Genomic DNA, 17,566 nt, shown 5'->3' on the forward strand with positions numbered 1-17,566 from the left:
ACGAAACTAGCCATTGATAGATACAGACATAAGGAGATGTACCCATTCATAAAATGTTAAATGTCTATACCTGTTTGTACTTATGTAAACATGAGGAAATGTACCCATTCATAAAATGTTAAATGCTTGTACTCACTTAAACGATGTGATAATATTCGAATCACCGGTTTACCCATTGTGTAAGGGGTATAAAAATGAACTGCTCCCGACATACTAGTGAGAGAAGGTTTGCTACAGACATGTGCCTTGTCTCCACGGAGCTCCGTTTAATAAATCGTATTTTCTGAATCTCGAAGTCTGACGACAAGTGGATTTTTCCCACAACAATTGATAAGGCACATGAGTATGTTTTCGCAATTAATTCCGGTATTGAGCTTGATATTATTGCCTGAGGTCCATGTTCCTGTTTGTTTTGATATCGTGCGTGATGATGACGCACATTGTCCTTTTACATCAGTTGTTCTCATATAACTGCCGAGGGAGATCGACCTCAGTTGCTCGCTCATTCTGACTTATTCACTCGACTGAGTCGGCCTTGCTTGCTCCGTTAGCCTCATTCGCTTGGTCAGTCTTCATTTATCGTTTGGCCTGTCTGCCTTATTCAATCGGCCGGAAAGTCGGCCTCACCTGCTTGACCAGTCAGTCGGCCTCACACGGTATATTTATCTGTCTGAGCATTCAGCCTCACTCATTTTCAGCCATTCAGCCTCACTGGCTTGCTTGGTCATTTGTTTATTGGTTTATGAGTCACAAGTCACATTGACACTGCAATGAATTTACTGTGAAATTCCTCTCGTCGCCGCAGTTCGGCGCCAGTTCGGGTCAATGCACCTAACGAGCACGTCTCTCAGAATGTGAGAGGAAACAGGAGCACTCAGAGAAAACCAACACAGACACGAGGAAAATGTGCAATCTCCACACAGACTGTGACCCAAGCCAGGATTCGAACCCGGGTCTCTGGCTCTGTGGTGCAGCAGTGCTAACCACTTTGCCAGCGTGCCACCCAGTAAGCTTCACTCGGCCGTTTGGTCAGTCGGCCTCATTCCTCATTCAGTCTGCATTACTCGCTCAGTCATTCAGTCAGACTCACATGCTCGCTCAGAGAGTAGGAGTCGCTCGTCATTCAATACCTTAATCACTTAGTCGGTCGGTCTGTCTCGTAGCTTCGATTGGTCAGTTGATGTGTCTACTTGGTCAATCAGCCTCGATCTGTCATTCTGGCTTACTCGTTCCGCCAGTCAGCCTCGATCGCTCGGATGGTCAGTTGGTTTTGCTCGCACAGTCAATCAACCTCGTTCCATCAGTCAGTCAGCCTCGCTTGCGAAGTTAGTCGTCCTTTCTCACGCAGTGAGTCGCCATTGCTTGCCCGGTCAGTTGGCATTGCTCATCCATTCAATAACTTGGCCTTGCTTTGCTTGATCAGTCATTCAGTTAGCTTCGCTCAGTCGATCTGTCATTCAGACTCGCTCAGTTGGTTCTGAGCATTGCTTGCTCGGTTAGTTAGAACATAGAACATAGAACAGTACAGTACAGAACAGGCCCTTCGGCCCACGATGTTGTGCCGAGCTTGATCTGAAACCAAGATCAAGCTATCCCACTCCCTATCATCCTGGTGTGCTCCATGTGCCTATCCAATAACCGCTTAAATGTCCCTAAGGGGTCTGACTCCACTATCACTGCAGGCAGTCCATTCCACACCCGAACCACTCTCTGCGTAAAGAACCTACCTCTGATATCCTTCCTATATCTCCCACCACGAACCCTATAGTTATGCCCCCTTGTAATAGCTCCATCCACCCGAGGAAATAGTCTTTGAACATTCAATCTCTCTACCCCCTTCATCATTTTATAAACCTCTATTAAGTCTCCCCTCAGCCTCCTCCGCTCCAAAGAGAACAGCCCTAGCTCCCTCAACCTTTTCACATAAGACGTACCCTCCAAACCAGGCAGCATACTGGTAAATCTCCTCTGCACTCTTTCCAGCGCTTCCACATCCTTCTTATAGTGAGGTGACCAGAACTGCACACAATATTCCAAATGTGGTCTCACCAAGGTCCTGTACAGTTGCAGCATAACCCCACGGCTCTTAAACTCCAACCCCCTGTTAATAAAAGCTAACACACTATAGGCCTTCCTCACAGCTCTACCCACTTGAGTGGCAACATTTAGAGATCTGTGGATATGAACCCCAAGATCTCTCTGTTCCTCCACAGTCTTCAGAACCCTACCTTTGACCCTGTAATCCACATTTAAATTAGTCCTACCAGAATGAATCACCTCACATTTATCAGGGTTAAACTCCATTTGCCATTTTTCAGCCCATCTTTGCATCCTATCTATGTCTCTTTGCAGCCTACAACAGCCCTCCACCTCATCCACTACTCCACCAATCTTGGTGTCATCAGCAAATTTACTGATCCACCCTTCAGCCCCCTCCTCTAAGTCATGAATAAAAATCACAAAGAGCAGAGGACCAAGCACTGATCCCTGTGGCACTCCGCAAGCAACCTGCCTCCAGTCCGAAAATTTTCCATTCACCACCACCCTCTGTCTTCAGTCATTTAGCCAGTTACCTATCCAATCTGCCAACTTTCCCTCTATCCCGCACCTCCTTACTTTCATCGTAAGCCGACAATGGGGGACCTTATCAAACGCCTTACTAAAATCCATGTATATGACATCAACTGCCCTACCTTCATCAACACACTTAGTTACTTCCTCAAAAAATTCAATCAAATTTGTGAGGCACGACTTGCCCTTCACGAATCCGTGCTGACTATCCCCGATTAATCCGCATCTTTCTAAATAGTCGTAAATCCCATGCCGAAGGACCTTTTCCATCAATTTACCAACCACCGAAGTGAGACTAACCGGTCTACAATTACCAGGGTCATTTCTATTCCCTTTCTTAAACAGACGAACAACAGTCGCCATTCTCCAGTCCTCTGTCATCATCCACGTGGTAGTCATGATGTGGAGATGCCGGCGTTGGACTGGGGTAAGCACAGTAAGAAGTCTCACAACACCAGGTTAAAGTCCAACAGGTTTATTTGGTAGCAAATACCACAAGCTTTCGGAGCTTACTGCTCCTTCGTCAGATGGAGATGAGAGACCACTCCATCTGACGAAGGAGCAGCAAGCTCCGAAAGCTTATGGTATTTGCTACCAAATAAACCTGTTGGACTTTCACCTGGTGTTGTGAGACTTCTTACTGTGATCATCCCCGTGGACAGTGAAGACCCAAAGATCAAAGCCAATGGCTCTGCAATCTCATCCCTTGCCTCCCAAAGAATCCTGGGATACATTTCATCAGGCCCAGGGGACCTATCGACCTTCAGTTTATTCAAAACTGCCAGGACATCCTCCCTCCGAACATCTATTTCCTCCAGCCTATTAGCCTGTAACACCTTCTCTTCCTCAAAAACATGGCCCCTCTCCTTGGTGAACACTGAAGAAAAGTATTCATTCATCACCTCGCCTATCTCTCCTGACTCCATACACAAGTTCCCACGACTGTCCTTGACCGGCCCTAACCTCACCCTGGTCATTCTTTTATTCCTCACATAAGAATAAAAAGCCTTGGGGTTTTCCTTCATCCGACCCGCCAAGGACTTCTCGTGTCCCCTCCTAGCTCTCCTAAGCCCTTTTTCAGCTCATTCCTTGCTAACTTGTAACCCTCAATCGGGCCATCTGAACCTTGTTTCCTCATCCCGACATAAGCTTCCCTCTTCCTTTTGACAAGACATTCCACCTCTTTCGTGAACCATGGTTCCCTCACTCGGCCAGTTCCTCCCTGCCTGACAGGGACATACCTATCAAGGACACCAAGTATTTGTTCCTTGAAAAAGTTCCACTTTTCATTAGTTCCTTTCCCTGACAGTTTCTGATCCCAACTTATGCCCCCTAATTCTTGCCTAATCGCATCAGAATTACCTCTCCCCCAATTGTAAACCTTGCCCTGCCGTACGGCCCTATCCCTCTCCAGTACAATAACAAAAGACACCGAATTGTAGTCACTATCTCCAAAGTGCTGTCCCACAAACAAATCTAACACGTGGCCCGGTTCATTTCCCAGTACCAAATCCAATGTGGCCTCACCTCTTGTCGGCCTATCCACATCTTGTGTCAGGAAACCCTCCTGCACACACTGCACAAAAACTGCCCCATCCGAACTATTTGACCTACAAAGGTTCCAATCAATATTTGGAAAGTTAAAGTCCCCCATGACAACTACCCTGTGACCCCCACAGCTATCCATAATCTGCTTAGCAATTTCTTCCTCCACATCTCTATTACTATTTGGGGGCCTATAGTAAACCCCTCACAACGTGACCGCTCCTTTCCTATTTCTAACCTCAGCCGATATTACCTCAGTGTGCAGATCCCCCTCGAAGTGCCTTTCGGCAGCCGTTAAACTATCCTAGAATAAGAATGCCACTCCTCCATCTCTTTTACCAGCTTCCCTACACTTACTGAAACATCTATACCCCGGAACATCCAACAACCATTCCTGTCCTTGTTCTACCCACGTCTCCGTAATGGACACATCATCCTAGTCCCAAGTACCAATCCACGCCCCACGTTCATCTACCTTGTTGCGGTTGCTCCTTGCATTGAAGTAGACACACTTCAACCCACCTTCCTGTCTACCGGTACCCACCCTTGATACCTTCCCCAATACCTCACCACCCTCACTGACTTCCGGACTACAACTCCTTTTCCCACTCCCCTGACAAATTATTTTAAACCCCCCTGAAGAGTCGTATCAAATTTCCCTCCTAGGATATTGGTGCCCCTCTGGTTCAGGTGCACCCCGTCCTGTTTGTAGAGGTCCTACCTTCCCAGAATGTGTTCCAATTATCCACGTATCTGAGACCCTCCCTCCTACACCATCCCTGCAACCACATGTTTAACTGCACTCTCTCCCTGTTTCTCAACTCGCTATCACGTGTCACCGGCAATGTACCAGAGATGACCACATGTTTTGTCTTGGCTCTCAGCTTCCAGCCCAGCTCCAGAAATTCCTGTTTTAAATCCCCGTCCCTTCTCTTACCTATGTCGTTGGTACCAATGTGTACCACGACTTGTGACTGTTCCCCCTCCCCCTTCAGAATGTGGAAACATGGTCTGAGACGTCACGGACCTTGGCATCCGGTAGTCAACATACGTCCGTGAGTCTCTTTTGCTGCCACAGAACCTCCAATCTATCCCTCTAACGAGTCCCCAATAACCATTGCACTCCCGCTCTGCCCCTTACCCTCCCGAGCTACATAGACGGACACAGTGCTGGAGATCCTCTCACTGCGGCTTACCACGAGTATGTCATCCTCCTCAACCGTATCCAAAGCGGAATACTTGTTGCTAAGGGGAACGACCACAGGTGATCCCTGCACGGACTGCTTCCTCCCAGTCCCTCTCACCGTCACCCATCTGTTTTCATTCCTCGGAGTAATTGTATTCCTAAAGCTTCTGTCTATGGCCACCTCTGCGTCCCTAATGATCCTAAGTTCATCCAACTCCAGCTCCACTTCCCTAACACGGTATTGGAGGAACTGCAGATGGGTGCACTTCCCACAGATGTAATCAGCAGGGACACTGTCGTCGTCCCTCACCTCAAACATAGTGCAAGAGGAACATAGCACTGCCTGCACACCCATCCCCTCTAGATACCTTCCCAGTACCAGGTAGAAACAGCAAAAATGAATTAAACTCACCCCTGCTCGCCCTTTCTGCCTATGCCCTGTGAGCCAAAGCCTCATAGCTCACACTCTGCTTCCCACACACTCCTCTGCCCGCTCCCGACGCTGCCCGCTGTATCCTGCAGCCTACCTTTTATACGTCACGCGCTTAAAAAACCCTTCCCAGACTCCATAGCAGCCCACTTCCGGTTTTCACTTTAAACTTAAGAAAAATACTACTACAAAAGTAAAGGCCAAAAAAAACCACACTCTAGCTGACTAATTAAATAAATAATTAATTCTATCAATCTCTCACCAGCACTCCTGCCTCCAATCACTCCCTCTCAGCTTGCTCCAGTGGAACAATGAGGGGGAACCTCCCAGGTAACTGACGTTTAAAGTTATAATAAAAACCCTTCCAGACTCCTTAGCAGCCCACTTCCGGTTTTCACTTTAAACTTAAGAAAAATACTACTACAAAAGTAAAGGCCAAAAAAAAAACCACACACCAGCTGACTAATTATATAAATAATTAATTCAATCAATCTCTCACCAGCACTCCTGCCTCCAATCAGTCCCTCTCAGCTTGCTCCAGTGAAACAATGAGGGGGAACCTCCCAGGTAACTGACTTTTAAAGTTAAAATGAAAACCCTTCCCAGACTCCTTAGCAGCCCACTTCCGGTTTTCACTTTAAACTTCAGAAAAATACTACTACAAAAGTAATGGCCAAAAAAAAACACACACTAGCTGACTAATTAAATAGATAATTAATTCAATCAATCTCTCACCAGCACTCCTGCCTCCAATCACTCCCTCTCAGCTTGCTCCAGTGGAACAATGATAGTTAGTCAGCCTCGCTCGCTCAGTTGATCAGTGAGCCTCACTCACTCAATCAGTTAGTCAGCCTCGGTCACTCGATCAGTCAGTCAGCCTCGCTCGCTCGATTAATAAGTTAGCCTCGCTCTCTCCCTCAGTCAGTCAGCCTCGCTCAATCAATTGGTCAGTTGGCCTCGCTTGCTCGCACATCAGCCGGCCTCGCTCGCTCAATATTTCTGTTTTCCTCAATCGTTCAGTCCGTCATTCATTCAGACCATCTTGGTCAGTCAGCCTCGCTCGCTCGGTTAGTTGATGACTCGGGCTCACTCACTTGCTTGGTAACATAAGAACATAACAACATAAGAACGAGGAGCAGGAGTAGGCCATTTGGCCCATCGATCCTGCTCCGCCATTCACTAAGCTTACGGCTGATCTTTTCGTTGGCTCAGCTCCACTTACCGGCCCACTCACCATAACCCTTAATTCTTTTACTGTTCAGAAATTTATCTATACTTGCCTTAAAAACATTCAATGGGGTAGACTCAACTGCTTCACTGGACAGTGAATTCCACAGATTCACAACCCTTTGTGTGAGAAAGTTCCTCCTCAACTCACTCTCAAATCTGCTTACCCCAGAATCAACTTAGTGAATCTCCTCTGCACCCCAACAAATGCTCGCATTTCCTTTCTCAAGTAAGGAGACCAAAACCTTTCACGGTATTCCAGGTCTGGCCTCACCAGCACCTTATACAGCTGCAGCATAATGGCACTTTTTTAAAGCTCCATCCTTCCAGCAATGAAGGACAACATTCCATTTACCTTCTTAATTACCTGCTGCACCTGCAAACCAACTCCTTGTGATTCTTGCATAAGAACACCCAGGTCCCTCTGCACAGCAGAATGCTGGAATTATTTACCATTTAAAAAATGTCCATTTTGCTGTTATTCCTACGAAAATGGAAGACCTCGCATTTACCAAAATTGTACTTCATCTTCCAGATCCTTGCCCACTCACTTAGACTATCTGCATCCCTTTTCAGACTTTCAGCATCCTCTGCATACTTTGCTCTGCCACTCATCTTAGTGTCATCTGCAAATTCTGACAAATTCCACTTGGTCCCCAACTCCAATTCATCGAAGTAAATCGTAAAGAATTGCAGTCCTAACACTGATCCCTGAGACATACCATTAGTCACTGATCATCAAGCAGAAAAGCACCCATTTACTGCCACTCTTTGCTTTCTGTTAGTTAACCAATCATCTGCCCAATCGAATACATTACCCGTAACACCTTGCATCTTTATCATATGTAGCAGTCTTTGGTGCGGCACATTGTCAAATGCCTCTTGAAATCCAGATACACCACATCCACAGGTTCCACATTGTCCACTGCATATGTCATATTCTCAAATAATTCCACCAAATTAGTCAAACATGACCTTCCCTTCAGGAACCCATGCTGCATCTTACCAACGGGACAATTTAGAACAACAGAGAAAAACTACAGCACAAACAGGCCCTTCGGCCCACAAGTTGCACCGGTCATGTCCCTGCCTACCTAGGCTTATATATAGGTATACCTATAACCCTCAATCCTATGAAGTCCCATGTACTCATCCAGAAGTCTCTTAAAAGACCCTATCGAGTTTGCCTCCACCACCACTGACGGCAGCCGATTCCACTCACCCACCACCCTCTGAGTGAAAAACGTACCCCTGACATCTCCTCTGTACCTACTCCCCAGCACCTTATACCGGTGTCCTCTCGTAGCAACCATTTCAGCCCGGGCAAAAAGCCTCCGAGAATCCACCCAATCTATACCTCTCAACATCTTGTACACCTCTATCAGGTCACCTCTCATCCTTCGTCTCTCCAAGGAGAAAAGAGCGAGCTCCCTCAACCTATCCTCATAAGGCAATCCAGGCAACATCCTTGTAAATCTTCTCTGCACACTTTCAATAATTTCCACATCCCTCCTGTAATGAGGCGACCAGAACTGAGCACAGTACTCTAAGTGGGGTCTGACGAGGGTCTTATAAAGCGGCATCATTATCTCCCGACTCCTAAACTCAATCCCTCAATTGATGAAGGCCAGCACACCATGCGCCTTCTTAACCACCTCCTCTACCTGCGAGGCCGATTTAAGAGTCCGATGGGCCTGGACACCAAGGCCCTTCTGATCCTCTACACTGCTAAGAGTCTTACCCTTGATATTATACTCCTTCTTCCCATTTGACCTGCCAAAATGGACCGCTACACATTTATCTGGGTTGAAGTTCATCTGCCACTTCTCCGCCCAGTCTTGTATCCTATCTATGTCACGCTGCAGCTTCTGACATCCCTCCAAACTATCCACAACACTACCAACCTTCGTGTCGTCGGCAAACTTACCAACCCATCCCTCCACTTCCTCATCGAAGTCATTTATGAAAATGACAAACAGCAAGGGTCCCAGAACAGATCCCTGGGGCACGCGACTGGTGAAAGACCTCCATTCAGAAAAAGACCCATCTACAACCACTCGCTGCCTTCTGCAGGCAAGCCAGTTCTGGATCCACAAGGCAACAGCCCCTTGGATCCCATGCCCTCTCACTTTCTCGAGAATCTTGCATGGGGGACCTCATCGAACGCCTTGCTGAATTCCATGTAAACCACAACTACCGCTTTTCCTTCGTCAATGTGTTTAGTCACATTTTCAAAGAACTCCTGCAGGCTCGTAAGGCACGATTTGCCTTTGACAAAGCCGTGCTGACTACTGTTGAGCAGACTAAACTTCTCTAAATGTTCATAAATCCTGTCCCTCAGGATCTTCTTCATCAACTTACCAACCACTGAGGTAAGACTCACCGGTCGGTAATTTCCTGGGCTATCCCTATTCACTTTCTTGAATATAGGAACCACATCCGCAATCCTCCAATCCTGCGGAACCTCTCCCATCTCCATCGACGACGCAAAGATCATCGCCAGAGGCTCTGCAATCTCTTCCCTCGCCTCCCACAGTAACCTGGGGTACATCCCATCCGGTCCCGGCGACTTATCTATCTTGATGCTATTCAAAATTTCCAACACATCCTCTTTCTTAATGTCCACATACTCAATCTTTTCAGTCAACCACAATCCTGTAGTACAACTACCCAGGTATTTTTCCACCGTGAATACCGAGGTAAAGTATTCATTAAGCACCTCTGCTATTTCTTCCGGTTCTGCACAGACTTCCTCACCTTCACATTTTATACGTCCGATTCCTTCACATCTCATCCTTTTACTCTTCACATATTTATAGAACGCCTTAGGGTCCTCCTTAATCTTTCCTGCCAAGGCCTTCTCGTGACCCCTTCTGGCTCTCCTAATTTTTTTCTTAATCCCTTCCTACAAGCCGTATACTCATCTAGATCCCGATCATTGCCTGGCTCTCTGAACCTTTTGTATGCTTTCCTTTTCTTTTTGACGATTTTCAGCGCAGCTTTCGCGCACCACGGTTCCCGTAACCTACCAAAACCTCCCTGTTGCATCGGAACGTTGTCATGCAGAACTCTAGACAAACATTCCTTGAAAATCTGCCACCTTACTTCGGTACTTTTCCTCGAGAATACCTTCTTCCAATTTACCCCTCTAATCTCCTGCCTGATAGCTTCATATTTCCCCTTACTCCAGATAAACGGTTTCCTAGCTTGACTGATCCTTTCTCTTTCCAATGCTAGCGGAAATGACATAGAGGTATGATCACTATCCCCAAGATGCTCCCCCACTGTGAGATCCGACACTTGTCCGGGCTCATTTTCCAGTACCAGATCGAGGACAGCCTCTCTTCTTGTAGGCTTATCCACATGCAGTGTCAGGAAACCCTCCTGAACACACCTAACAAATTCCTCCCCATCCAAACCCCTTCCCCTAGGGATATTCCAATCGATGTTTGGGAAATTAAAGTCTCCCATCATGACAACTCTGTTATTACTACATATCTCCAGGATCTGTTTCCCTATCTGTTCCTCAATATCCCTGTTACTATTGGACGGCCTGTAGAAAACACCCAGCAAAGTTATGGACCCTTTCACGCATCGAACTTCCACCCACGGAGACTCCGTAGACAATCCCTCCACGGTTTCCAACTTCTCTACAGCTGTGGCACTATCCCTGATCAGCAGTGCCACTTCCTCCCCTCTAATGCCTCCCTCTCTGTCCTTTCTGAAACATCTGAAGCCCGGCACCTGAAGTATCCAGTCCTGTCCCTGTCCCCAAGTCTCCGTAATGGCCACCACATCACACTTCCAAACATCGATCCACACTCTATGCTTATCCACTTTATTCACTACACTCCTATATCCAGATGCCTCGCTATTTCTTCCTTGATGATAGATTCAAGCATTTTCCCTACTACAAACGTTAAGGTAACCAGCTTATAGTTACATGCCTTTTGTCTACCTTCTTCTTTAAACAGTGGCGTCACATTTGCTGTTTTCCAGTCTGCAGGATCATCCCCAGAGTCCAGCGAATTTTGGTAAATTACCATTCGTGCATTTGCTATTTCTCACGCCATTTCCTATTTACGCTGACATGCACTCCATCAGGACCAGGAGTCTTGTCTACCTTTAGCCCCATTTACTTGGCCAACACTACCTCTTTCACGATAGTGATAGTTTCTAGGCCCTCACTTGCCAATGACTTCCTGTCATCAATTTTTGGCATGTTATTTGTGTCTTCCATTGTGAAGACCAACACAAAATACCTGTCCAATGCCACATCCATTTTCTCATTTCCAGTTATTACATCCCCCTTCTCATCCTGTAAAGAACCAATGTTTACTTTGGCTACTTTTTCTCATTTTACACATTTATGGAAAGTTTTGCGACACGTTATTATATTCTGAGCTGGTTTACTCTCATAATCCATCTTACTTTTCTTTATAGCTTTTTTCATGGCTTTCTGTTAGCCTTTAAAGAATTCCCGATCCACTAATTTCCCAATGATCTTTCCCACTTTGTATGCATTTTCTTTCAATTTGATGCCCTCCTTCATTTCCTGAGATACCCATGGCCGATTATCTCTTTTTCTACAGTCCTTCCTTACAGAGCACTATGAATGATTGTTTTGAAAGTCCTCAACTTTCCCTCAATTGTCCTACCATAAAGTTTTTGCTCCCAGTCTACCTTAGCCAACGCCTCTCTCATCCATTTGTAGTCACCGTTGTTTCAGCACAAGACACTGGTTTTGGATTTTTCCTTCTCACGCTCCATCTGTATTTTAAATTCAACCATACTGTGATCGCTGTTTCCGAGAGGATCCCTCACTGCAAGATCATTAATTATTCCAATCTCATTACACAGGGCCAGATCGATGACAGCCTGCTCCCCCGTAAGTTCAATTACATACTGTTCAAAGAAGCTATCGTGGATCCGTTCTGTGAACTCCTCGTCAAGGCTGCCTTGGCCGACTTGGTTTGACCAATTGATATGTAGATTAAAATCCCCCATGATAATTGCTGTACCATTTTTACATGCATCAGTTATTTCTTTGTTTATTTCTCGCCCCACTATGATGTCATTATTTGGTGGCCTATAGACTATGCTTATCAGTGACTTTTTCTTCTTACTATTTCTAGTTTCCACCCAAATGGATTCAACCTTTGTTTTCCATAGAACCTATATCATCTCTCACTACCGCCCTGATGTCATCCTTAAATATCATAGCTACACCACCTCTCTTACTTTCCTGGCGGACCCTCCAAACAGTCTGATACCCCTGGACATTTAACTCCCAAACTTGACCATTCTGCAACCATGTCTCTGTAATGGCCACCACATCATACTCATTCACAGTGATTTGTGCCATCAACTCATTTAGCTTGTTTTGAATGCTGCGAGCATTCAGATAAAGTTCCCTTCTGCTAGTTTTTGTACCTTCTTTTTGGATTCTAACACTTCCTAAGTTCTCCTGACTTTTAATTTTTTTCCTGACTTTTGGTGCAGTTGGCCTCACTTGCTCGGTTGGTCAGTTGGCCTTGCTCAGCTTGTGGCTGGTGCTGCTGTACTGCACCTGCCTTTGCAAACCCATTTACCTCACATCCTAGGTACCCCCCCCCCCCCGCCCCCCGCCACCCCAACTCCCCACCATGAACCACTATTCCTGATCGGAGGATTGGTATCCAATCTGTGTAAGGGATGAAGATGATGAACATGCTGACTGGCCAATGAAGTGGCAGAAGCACTGGGAGGCTGGTGAGGGGTTGTGACAATGGACAATTTGGCTGACCAATGCAAGTGAAGAAATGGCGAATGGCCCAGTTCTGTCCAGTCAGTGTCAAGAACCACAATGGTGGATCGGCGGAGTTATCAGAGCAGAGCTGACGGCGATGTTTCATCTGTCCAATCAGTATGAGGATGGTTGGTGTCATACAGTTTGAATGTCCAATAGCAAAATAGAGAGGCTGTGTGGGTGGGTTTTCCTCTCAGCGTTAAATGAAATGAGGAATTGTAGAGAAGGGAAATTTCAACACATTTTTCATCTGCTGTCTGAACTGAGTCTGTGTCACAGCGTAAATCGCAGTGTTTGTGCAGCAACTCAGGAGCTGCAGCATGAAGCCGAATTACCTAAAGCAATAAGGAAGAAATGCAGTCTGAGACCCCAACCAAAATAGCCTATCAGAAGTCGTATAAACCAAAGTGATTGACCATAACAGAATGAAATTCGCTGATATTAAAAGCAGTAAAATGATGGATTTCCTTCTACTCTCCATCTCAGGGTCTCTGGGATTCTCCCCACTGCTATGAGCTCGGAGTCTCCTGCGGGCTCTGCTGCTCACTAAAATATGTCTGATGGTGAAGACATTGAGCAGCAAAATCAGGACAAATGGAACACATGGGTTCAGAATGTTGTGGAGGAACACAATTGCTCCCCAGGCCACAGATTCGTCAACATATCTTGTCGATCTACAAAACCAGGGTAGGTTCATCAGCCAATAATCACTGGTTAACACAAAATACCAGAAAATGTTCTTTAAAAAAGCTGAGCACACTCACTGTTCCCAGAACCACAGCTGCCGTTTTCTCACTGCAATATTTACTTTGCAGCTTGGGACAGCAAATGGCCACAAATCGATCAAAGGTGAAAGCAACGGTGAACCAGACAGAACAGTCAGTGGCAGCATAAAGCAGGACGGCGTGGATATTGCACACGGGTATCGAGGTCAGGAATAGAAAATGTTCCGCATAAACAATGGGAATGTGTCTCAATATCAGGTCAAGAAAAATGACCATTAGATCCCCCAATGCCATCGCCACCAGGTATCGATTGACGCATTTGGACAGACCACAGTTCCATCTCTTCAGCGTCAGAATTGTGAGCATGTTCACTAGAAGGCAAAGAAATAACAAGCAAAATCAGACAACAGGCTGGAGAAGAAATCATCAATTTCACTGATGTGGTGTTGACAAAGACGCACAAATACACACACACACACACAGAGAGGCACACGCTCTTCTCGAGACACAGGAGCACAAACCCACACACAAACTGTCCTTGAGATTCAGGAATACACACCGTGATGTGAACTCTCCCAGCAGCGCAAGAACAGCGCCCCCCCACCCCCCCGCCCGCGCCACACAGAAACACACACGCGCAAACAAACACTGCCCCGCCTCACACACATGCACACACACACACAAATACACGTCGAGTCACAGGATCACAAACACAACCCACAATCTCCTGGAGACACAAAAATACTAACACACACACACAACATCTTCTGCGGAGACAGGAACACATGCACACACACAAACAGACAAACATTCCTGAAGACACAGGAACATAAACACACATGCACAAATTTTCCTCGAGGCAGAGGAACACAATTCCGAACACGAACACGCTCCAAGAGGCACAAGAACACACAGTCTCCTGCAGACACAGAAACACAAACACAAGCACACAAACATTCCTGGAGACACCGTAATGGAAACCCACACACAATATCTCCGAGACCCTCATCAACGGAAACCCCCACACAAACTCTCCGAGAGCCACAAGAACACACACCCACACAAATCTCTGCGTGAGACACAGGACACAAACAAACACAAATAAGCTATTCTACAGACAGAGGAACACAAACACATGCACATAAATATTCATAGAGACACAGGGAGACAAACACGGATGCAAAATCTCCTCGAGGCAGATGAACACATACCCACACATACAAACTCTCCTGGAGACAGTAGAACACAAGCACACATGTGAGGCGAAGGGCCAGTGGTATTATCGCTCGATTATTAAGCCCCAAACCCAGATATTGTTCTGGGGACCTGGGTTCGAATCCCGCCAGGGCAGATGGTGGAATTTGAATTCTGTAAAATAATCTGGAATTATGAGTCGACTGGTGACCATGAAAACATTGTCGATTGCAAGAAAAACCCATCTGGTTCACTAAGTCCTGTTGTGCCGTCCTTACCTGGTCTAGCCTACATGTGACACCAGAGCCACATTAATGTGGTTGACTCTCAACTGCCTGTGAAACTGCCGAGCAAGCCACTCATTTGTAACGTTCGCTACGAAGTCTCCACAAAGAAATGAAACTGGATGGACGACCTGGCATCGACTGAGGCACTGGAAAAGACAATGGCAAATCAAGCAGCCCTGTCGATCCTGAAACATCCCCCTTCCTACCATCTGGGGCTAGTGCCCAAATTTGGGAGAGCTGTCTCACAGACTAACCAAGCAACAGTCTGACGTAGTTATTCTCACAGAATCATAGCTTACAGGTAACACCTCAGATGCCACTGCTACCATCCCTCGATTTGTCCTGTCCCATTGGCAGGACAGACCGCGCAGAGGTGGCGGCACAGTGGTACACAGTTGGGAGGGAGTTGCCCTCTGAGTCCTTAACATCGACTCTGGACCCCATTAATTCTCATGTCTTCACTGAAACAAAGGCAAGGAAACCTCTTTCTGGTTACCATGGGCCGTCCTCATTTGGCTCATGGATCAGTATTCCATCATGTTCAACAACATTTGGAGTTCGCACTGAGGGTAGCAAGGGCGCAGAATGTACTCTGGGTGGGGGAATTTCAATGTCCATCATCAAGTGTGGCAGCAGCACTCGTGATTGAGGTGGTCGGGTCCGAAAGTATATAACTGCTAGACTGGGTCTGCAGCAGATGGTGAAGGAACCAACAAGAGGAAATAACATGGAACATATAACATAGAACATAGAAAAGCTACAGCTCAAACAGGCCCTTCGGCCCACAAGTTGCGCTGAACATGTCCTTACCTACTAGGCTTACCTATAACCCTCTATCTTACTAAATTCCATGAACATATCCAAAGGTCTCTTAAAAGACCCGATCGAATCCGCCTCCACCATCACTACCGGCAGCCGATTCCACGCACCCGCCACCCTCATACTTGACGTCATCCTTCCCAATTTGCTGGCTGCAGATGCATCTGTTCATGATGGAATCGGTAAGAGTGACAAACACACAGTCCTTGTGGAGACGAAGTCCCACCTTCACATTGAGAATAACCTCCACTGATTAGTGTGGCGCGATACGTGCTGAATGGGATAGAACTTGAACCGATATAGCAAATCAAGACTGTGCATCAATGAGGCGCTGCGGCCATCAACAGCAGTGGAATTGTACTCTAGCACAATCTGCAACATCATGGCCAGGCATATCCCCCACGGACCATTACCCTCAAGTCAGGGAATCAACCCTAGTTCAATGGAGAGTGTGGAACGGCATTCCAGGAGCAGCACCAGACCGACCGAGAAATGAGTTGTCAACCTCGCGAAGCTACGAAACAGGACCACTTGCGTGCCAAATGGCAAAAAAGCAAGTGATAGACAGAGCTCGGCGATCCCACAACCAACGGATCAGATCTAAGGTCTGCAGTCCTTCCATATCCATTCGACGAGGAGATTCCACAGATACCCTCATCCTCAATTATGGAGGAACCCAGCACATCAGTGCAAAAGATAAGGCTGAAGTATTCGCAGTAATCTTCAGACAGACGTGTCGAGTAGATGAACCATCTCTGACTCCTCCATTGTTCCCCAGCATCTCCGATGCCAGTTTCCAGCCAATTCGATCCACAGCACGTGATATCAAGAAACAGTTGAAGACACTGTATACTGAAAAGGCAATGGGCCCTGACAACATTCTGGCAATAGCACTGAAGACTTGTGCGCCAGAACATGCCGCTCCCCTGGCCAAGCTCTTCCAATACAGTTACAATGCTGGCATTTTCCCAACAATGTGGGAAATTGCCTAGGTATGTCCTGTACATAAAAAGCAGGACAAATCCAACTCGGCCAGTTACCGCCCAATGAGTCTACACTTGATCATCAGTAAAAGTAATGGAAGAGGTCATCGACAGTGCTATCCAGCAGCATCTGGTCAGCAGTAACCTGCTCAGTTCCGCCCAGTTTGGGTTCCGCCAGTTTCACTCAACTCCTGACCTCATTAGAGCCTTCGTTAAAACATGGAAAAAAGAGCTGAATTCCAGTGGTGAGGAGACAGTGATAGTCCGTGACATCAAGATCGACAGAGTGAGGCATCAAGGAGCCCTCGCGAAACTGGAACGAATGGGAATCAGAGGACAAACTCCCAGGTTTGAGTCATATTGGATACATATGAAGATGGTTGTGGTTGTGGATGGTCAGTCATCTCAGTTCCAAGATATCTCTGCAGGAGTCCCTCATGTTCGTGCCCAAGGTCCAACAATCTTCAGCTAATTCATCAATGACCTTCCCTCCGTCATAAGGTCAAAAATTGCTTCTGTTCCCCGGTGATTGCACAATGTTTAGCACCATTCGTGAGCTCCTCAGATACTGAAAGAGTGCATGTTCAAATGGAATATGATCTGGACAATATCCAGGCTTGGCTGACGAGTGGCAAATAACATTTGCGCCACAGAAATGCCAGGCAATGACCACCACCAATTAGAGACACTCAAACTACCGCCCTTCGAAATTCAGTGGTGGAACCATGACTGAATCCCTCACTGTCAACAGCGTTGGGGTTACCATTGACCCGAAACTCAACTGGACTCACCACATAAATACAGTGGCTAC

Source organism: Mustelus asterias, assembly GCF_964213995.1.
Source record: "Mustelus asterias chromosome 26 unlocalized genomic scaffold, sMusAst1.hap1.1 SUPER_26_unloc_15, whole genome shotgun sequence".
NCBI classification, from domain to species: domain Eukaryota; kingdom Metazoa; phylum Chordata; class Chondrichthyes; order Carcharhiniformes; family Triakidae; genus Mustelus; species Mustelus asterias.